Raw genomic sequence first — 7,577 nt, 5'->3', positions numbered from 1 at the left:
CTCCATCCTGCAGGGCCATGTGCCCCCACCCCTTGTGCTATGGCCTCCCTCCCTTTAGTGTGCTGTGTTTCGCTCTGAGGAATCAATGTCTTTGCAGATAAGGCACCCCAGTAGGTGGCCGCCACCTGTAGTTCCCTGGTCTGTCTCTTGCTGGCACCAAGCTGTGCTGTGCTTGCTGAGCCTGCTGCGCCGCCCCCACGCAGATGGTCTGCGGGGCTTACTTGATTCCCTTAGCTTCCCAGACATGGTGGTGTTGCCAGCAGTGCCCACCGGCAGGAGGAGGGGATAACTACAGGGGATTTAACTCAGCCCGAGGGGCTCTTATGGGATCTTTCCTGGACATCTCTCTAGGTGGGGTCGGCTGCCCTTAGGGCGTAGAAATCTCCAGCTCCTCCAATGGCTGAAGCTACTTCCTGGAACAGATGACAGCTGGCTCAGGCTGGCCAGGGACCAGCACATGTGAGGCCAGTACTGGATCACCCTATCAAGGCCATCAGCCTGTGCTTGTTCTTGGGGTTTGAGGGAAACTCAACAGGGATGAATCACGGTTTTTAACCTGTGTTTTTCTGCCCCCTAGCCCTGGACATCTGCAGGCAAAGTCAAAGTTGTATTTGGCTCTTATCACCACAAAAGGCATAGACCAGAAATTATGGCAGCAGGTTGGAAGTCAGGGAGGCTGATTTGGGGAAACTGCCTGGAGGAGGAAGCAGCAACTCAAAAGAGGAGGAGTCCCAGTGTGGGACAGAACGGGCCTTGCATGGGAACCACTAACCCCAGGCAACCCCAGACATGGCCTTCTGTCTGGTGAGGCCTTCTCTGGCCTGCCCTGCAGACCCTCAGCTCCTCCTAGGCCCTGTCTTCAGCCTTAGCCTGAGTGGTGGCCTGGGGCAGTTGGGAGCTCAGCTGTTCTCATTCCTGGTTCCTTGGCCATGGTGGAAACAATGGGGCTGGATCTGACTGCTCAGCAGGGACTGTGAATAGCTCTCCAGCAGAAAGCAGTAGCAGGGTTAATGGAGGAAGTGTGGGCCCACTTTGGCTTGACACTGCATATGGTCCCCATCTGGCCTCAGAGCCTTTGCTCCTTGGCAAACTGAGGCCAATAAGCTCCCACCCCCACCCTCAATGGCAGCTGAAAGAATGACCTGATAGAGGAGCGGGGATAGGTGGGCTCCACTGAAACCATCCCCAGATCCCAGCCATGGCCCCAGCCAATCCATGGAGGCAGGGCATGGCACGGCAGGTGCTGCACAGGAGCCCAAGCACAAGGGCACTTAGGAGAAGGAATATCAGCAGGAATCAGTCTGGACTGGGGGTGATTCTCCAGAAACTCCATTCCTCGGGGCTGTGACCACCAAGCCAGGTGATCAGGCCAGTGATGTTTCCCTTTGGGCTGGGTCAGGGAGCCAGACCTGGGAGGGAGACTCCTCTGGGGCCCAGGGGAGGTGAGTCAGAGCTGGCGGAGGCCTCTGGCTCCAGGAATCTCTAAGGAGGAGACCTGAGTTGCTGGGAATTTCTGGGTCTGACCTCCTGCAGAGTCAAGGTCTGGACTGGATACAAGGTGAGGCTGTGCCTTCTGGTGCCAGGACCAAGGAAATGCTGGGATCTGGGCAGTGCTCAGAGGTAGCACCATATAGCAGAACCATGAGGGTGCACCAGCATGAACCCCTTTCTGCAACCCACCCGTCCCTCTCTATGGCACCTCGCCTCCTCCAGGCAAGAATCTGAGCCTTGACCAGAGCTCCCTCTCTCACACAGCTTCCTTCTTCGGTGAAAACCACCTGGAGGTGCCTGTGGCCACGGCTCTGACCAACATAGACCTACAGCTGCAGTTCTGCACCTCCCAACCTGAAGCCCTCCTTCTCCTGGCAGCAGGCCCAGCTGACCACCTCCTGCTGCAGCTCTACTCTGGATGCCTGCAGGTGAGTGATATCCCCCTGGGATGGGGGTGAGATTCCTTCTCTAGCTTTGAACCCCAGCTGGCTGTGTGACCTTGTGTAAGTCACTTTTATCTTGGGTCCTCAAGTTCTCCACCATGGGATGGGCAGCAGCAGCCCGGAAATGGTAAATCCTTCCTGAATTGGCTCTGCCCACCGGCTCCCTCCAACCATGTTTCCCACCACAAGCCCTCCCTGGCCATTTGTGCTCTGACTGCACTGAACTGCTTTCAGTTCCTGGCCATCTTATGGTCACTTGCTGCCAGGCCTTTGGTCACTACACTGCTTCTGCCAGGTGCGTGCCTCACTCATTCCGTGCACCTGCCTAACTCTAGCCTGTCCTTGAAGTTTCAGTGTGAGCGTCCCCTCCTCGTGGGCGAGGCCCCCTCCTGAGCCCCCATAACCCCTGTGCATCCCTGTGGCACTGCACCAATTTCTCTGCACTACCACTGTCTGTCCACAGCAGTAACAGCACCAGTACTGCCTCAGCTTCATTTTTCCATTTCATCCTTCAAGACACCACAAGCTTTATTATCAAGGAGTCTTGTGGCTCCTTCTTGAGTCTTCCCCCATACCATGAAGAGTTTAAGAATCCAGGGTCTTAGTTCAAATTTGGGGCAGGCTGGGTGCAGTGACTCATGCCTATAATCCCACCACTTTGGCAGGCCAAGATGGGAAGATCACTTGAGCCTAGGAGTTCAAGACTGGTCTGAGTCACACAATGAGACCCTGTCTCTATTTTAGAAAGAAAAAAACAAAAAGTCAAATTTGGGGCAACCATCTCCTTCCACACCCCAGTGAGAAGAGGACTAGAGCTTGGTCAGTCTGCTGCTGTCATTGCTGCTCACTGCCACATGGTGTCACTGTTGAACACTAATGTGGTGCAGTCTGGCACTGATGGCTGCTGAGCTCTGCGGGTACAGTGATGCCACACCCCTACAGAGATGCACTGTACCAGGACTCCAAGATCATGGCTCTTATTGTTCTGGTTTTGCAGTTCCCATAGTCTGCCACACCTGTTCTAGCATCTGGGAGCACCATACCAGAGCCATTTCTGGTGTCATTGTCATGGTGACAGAACTATGTCCTTGATCTGTCCCTGAGATCTCCCTCCACCACAGGTCAGGGAGCTTTTCTTTCCGAACACAGAGCATCTGCCTGGGCTCCCTATCCCTGAGCAGTTAGCCTGGCTTCCCTCAGTGACCTTGAAAAACTTTGCCAAACTTAGGGGGACTGATCAAGGAATTCTTAGTTACCCATTATTCCGGGGTGAAATCTAGATTCCAAGACAGTATTTCTGGCACCTCTCCCTCAAGGAAAGAGAAGGAGAATTTAAAAATACAGGTTGGGTTTCTAGAAGAGCATCTTGCTATATGTCAGTTCCTTGTGGGCAAGGAGCACATCTGATTCACATCAGGGTCCCCAGAGCCCATTCAGGCCTGGCCCAGAGTTTCCTTTGGTGAGTGTTTGGAGGATGAATAAAGAGATGGCAGGAAAGCAAGAGGAGTGGCACCAGAGGCCCTTGTCCTAGGTTTTCTGCTCTGGGGCCCCAACTGTGGGGAACCCACTGTGCGTTTTATAAGGGAAATGATGGATTCAAAGTGCTGCCCCCCATCTCCCATTCCGCATCTCTCCTCAGGTGAGACTTGTCCTGGGCCAGGAGGAGCTGAGGCTGCAGACCCCAGCAGAAATGCTGCTGAGCGACTCCATCCCCCACACCACGGTGCTGACTGTCTCAGAGGGCTGGGCCACATTGTCAGTTGATGGGTTTCTGAACGCCTCCTCTGCAGTCCTGGGAGCCCCGTAGAAGTCCCCTGTGGGCTCTTCGTTGGGAGCATTGGGAGCCTTGGCCTGCCCTACCTGAGGGGACCCAGCTATCCCCTGAGAGATTGCCCCTATGCAGCCACCCTCAATGACTGCAGCCTCCTCCGGCCTCTGACCCCCAACGTGCGTGAGGGCTGTGCTGAAGAGTTTTCTGCCAGTGAGGATGTGGCACTGGGCTTCTCTGGGCCCCACTCTTTAGCTGCCATCCCTGCCTGGGGCACTCAGGATGAAGGAACCCTGGAGTTGACACTCACCACACAGAGCCAGCAGGCACCCTTGGCCTTCCAGGCAGGGGACCCACATGGGGACTTCATCCATGTGGACATATTTGAGGGCCACCTGTGGGCCATGGTCGAGAAGGGCCAGGGTACTGCATTGCTCCTCAGCAGTGTGCCTGTGGCTGACAGGCAGCCCCACAAGGTCAGTGTCCACATCAACATTCACCAGCTGGAAATCTCCATGGACCAGTACCCCCACGTGTACTTCGAACCGAGGAATCCTCAGCTACCTGGAGCCACGTGGCGGTCTCCTTCTTGGGGGGCTGGTTGCAGAAGCCTCTTGTCACCTCCAGGAATACCGCCCAGACCTGACACGAGGAGCCACCAATGCCTCCCTGCTGGGATGGCTGCATGGAAGACCTCAGTGTCAATGGCCAGAGGCGGGGGCTGCGGGAATCCTTGTTGATGCACAACATGGCGGCTGGCTGAGGGTGGAGGAGGTGGAGGAGTATGAGGACGATGCCTGTGACCGTTATGAAGCTTTCTCTATGCTGGCCCCCAAGGCTTGGCTGGCCATGGAGCTAGCTGAGCCATGAGTGCCTGAGCTAGGGCTGCACCCTGTCTGCTAATTTCACCCAGCTGTTGACTGTCTGCCCACTGGTGGTGGCTGAGGGTGGCACAGCCTGGCTTGAGTGGCAGCACGTGCAACCCATGCTGGCCCTGATGGAGGCTGAGCTGCGCACATCCCAGGTGCTGTTCAGCGTGACCTGAGGGGCATGCTAGGGCGAGGTTGAACTGGACATCCCGGGTGCCCAGGCATGAAAAATGTTCACCCTCCTGGATATGGTGAACCACAAGGCCTGCTTCATCCACGATGGCCCTGAGGACACCTCTGACCAGCTGGTGCTAGAGGTGTCAGTGATGGCTCTGGTGCCCATGCCCTCATGCTTACGGAAGGGCCAAAATGACCTTCTGCCCTTCCAGGTTCACCCTGTCAGTGACCCACGTGGCATCATCTTCCCACGTGGCAGCCTCATGGTGTTCCTGGAACACATGCAGAAGCCACTGGGGCCTGAGGTTTTCCAGGCCTATGACCCGGACTCTGCCTGTGAGGGCCTCGCCTTCTAGCTCCTTGGTGCCCCCTCTGGCCTCCCCATGGAGCACTGAGACCATGGAGCAGCCTGGGGAGTCGGTGACCGAATTCTCCTCCTGGGAGTTGGAGGCCGGCAGCCTAGTCTATGACCACCGCGGTGGCCCTGCACAGCACTTGACTTTCTGGATCAGCGATGGACTGCAGGCCACCCCCCCCTCGGCCACGCTGAAGGTGGTGGCTGTCCAGCTGTTCATACAGATCCACCACAGCACAGGACTGTGCCTGGCCCAGGGCTCTGCCATGCCCATCTTGCCCACCAACCTGTCGGTGGAGACCAGCGCCGTGTGGCGGGATGTGAGCGTGCTGTTCCGCATCGCAGGAGCCCTGCAGTTCAGGGAGCTGCAGAAGCAGGGGGCTAGTGGGGTGGAGGGTGCTGAGTGGTGGGCCACACAGGCATTCCACCAGCCGGACGTGGAGTAGGGCCGCGTGAGGTACCCGAGCACCGACCCACAGCACCACGTTGAGGACACTGTGGAGAACCTGGATCTGGAGGTGCAGGTGGGCTGGGAAATCCTGAGCAATCTGTCCTTCCCAGTGACCATCCAGAGAGCCACAGTGTGGATGCTACGGCTGGAGCCACTGCACACTCAGGACACCCAGCATGATACCCTCACCACAGCCCACCTGGAGGCCACTCTGGAGGAGGCAGACCCAAGCCCTCCAACCTTCCACTATGAGGTGGTTCAGGCTCCCAGGAAAGGCAGCCTTCAACTACAGGGCACGAGGCTGTCAGGCGGCCAGGGCTTCACCCAGGATGATGTACAGGCTGGCCAGGTGACCTGTGGGGCCACGGCACGCACCTCAGTGGCAGTGGAGGACACCTTCTGTTTCTGTGTCACAGCTCCACCATATTTCTGCCTGCTCTGTACCTTCTCCATCCATACTGGCGGTGACCCAGACATGCCTGTCCTCACCAATGTCCTCGTGGTGCCTGAGGATGATGAGGGTGTCCTCTCTACTGACCAGCTCTTCCAGAGTCTCAACAGTGCCGGTTACCTCTATGAGGTCATGGAGTGGCCCCCGCCATGGGAGGTTGACTTGGCATGGGACACAGGACAAAACCACTGTGGTGACATCCTTCACCAATGGAGACCTGTTGTGTGGCCGGCTGGTCTACCAGCATGATGATTCTGAGGTCACAGAAGGTGATACCCCATTTGTTGCTACCCGCCAGGATGAGAGCAGTGGTGACATGGCCTGGGAGGAGGTACGGGGTGTCTTCCAAGTGGCCATCCAGCCCGTGAATGACCACGCCCCAATGCAGATCATCAGCCACGTCTTCCATGTGGCCCGGGGTAGGTGGCGGCTGCTGACTATAGTCGACGTGGCCTTCAGCAGTGCTGATTCAGGCTTTGCTGATGCCCAGCTGGTGCTGACCCGCAAGGACCTCCTCTTTGGCAGTATCATGGCTGTGGATGAGCCCATGCAGCCCATCTACTGCTTCATCCAGGAGGGACCTCAGGAAGAGGTGAGTCCTGTTTGCGCACTGGGGCTGACCACGCTGGATCCAGCTGCAGGTGTCTGATGGGCAGCACCAAACCATCACTCTGCTGGAAGTGCAGGCCTCAGAGCCCTACCTCTGTGTGGCCAGTGGCTCTGGCCTCACGGTCCCTCAAGGAGGCCAGGGTACCATCAACACGGCCGAGCTCCACCTGGACACCAACCTCGACATCCGCAGTGGGGATGAGGTCCACTACCACGTCACAGAGTGTAGTCGCTAGGGACAATTGCTCCGGGCCACTCAGCCAGCCACAGTCGTCTCCCAGCAGTACTTGCTGCATGGGGCCATTCTCTACGGCCACAATGGCAGCCTCAGACCCCGCAGCACCCTGGCCTTCTCAATGGAAGTAGGGCCAGTGCACACAGATGCCACACTACAAGTGACTATTGCCCTAGAGGGCCCACTAGCCCCACTGAAGCTGGCCCGGCACAAGAAGATCTACATCTTCCAGGGAGAGGCAGCTGAGATCAGAAGAGACCAGCTGGAGGTGAGGAGCTGGAGGTGGTGAGCGGGGTAGTGGACCAGGTAGAGGGCCTCCCGCCCAGCCTCCATGCCAGGTACACATGTGACTTGGACTGTGGCTGTGGTGGTCCCAGATTGTGTGTGTGCATGTGTCTCAGATGTGCTACTGTATATGTTGTGTTCCCAAGAGTTTTTGGGGAGCCTGCTGTACACCCATCCTCCTGGGAGTTGTGTGTGCCTCTAGAGGTTGTGTCCACTTGTGTCCATGGCATGGCTGAGCATGCAGATTCCTGCACCCCACCCAGGCCTGCAGAATCTCTGAAGTGGAGCCCGAGAATCTGCATTGCAGTCAGTTCCCTGGGAGGGCATCACGGGTCCTGAACTTTGGGGATGGCTGGCCGTGGAGACAGGCCACTGCGCCTCAGACCCCCATGTATCCCGCTCTCTTCTCAGAGCCCAGACCAGGACTAGGAGGGTCTGTCAAG

At 57.3% G+C, this 7,577-nt stretch overlaps 1 pseudogene across 1 annotated transcript in view; it reads left to right on the top strand.

Moving 5' to 3' along the window:
- The first annotated feature begins 789 nt into the window (after window positions 1-789).
- The window catches only part of LOC710542 (chondroitin sulfate proteoglycan 4-like), a 31,732-nt pseudogene continuing 24,944 nt past the window's right edge, over window positions 790-7,577 (top strand). The window contains exons 1-4 of the transcript XR_013395415.1: window positions 790-804; window positions 1,534-1,558; window positions 1,756-1,919; window positions 3,574-7,117. The product of XR_013395415.1 is annotated as a chondroitin sulfate proteoglycan 4-like (transcript). The remainder of the gene's footprint in view (window positions 805-1,533; window positions 1,559-1,755; window positions 1,920-3,573; window positions 7,118-7,577) is intronic.

This window comes from Macaca mulatta, chromosome 7 (assembly GCF_049350105.2).
Source record: "Macaca mulatta isolate MMU2019108-1 chromosome 7, T2T-MMU8v2.0, whole genome shotgun sequence".
In the NCBI taxonomy this organism is placed as follows: domain Eukaryota; kingdom Metazoa; phylum Chordata; class Mammalia; order Primates; family Cercopithecidae; genus Macaca; species Macaca mulatta.
The sequence above is the reverse complement of the archived record's forward strand: the minus strand, read 5'-3'. Positions and strand labels throughout refer to the sequence as shown.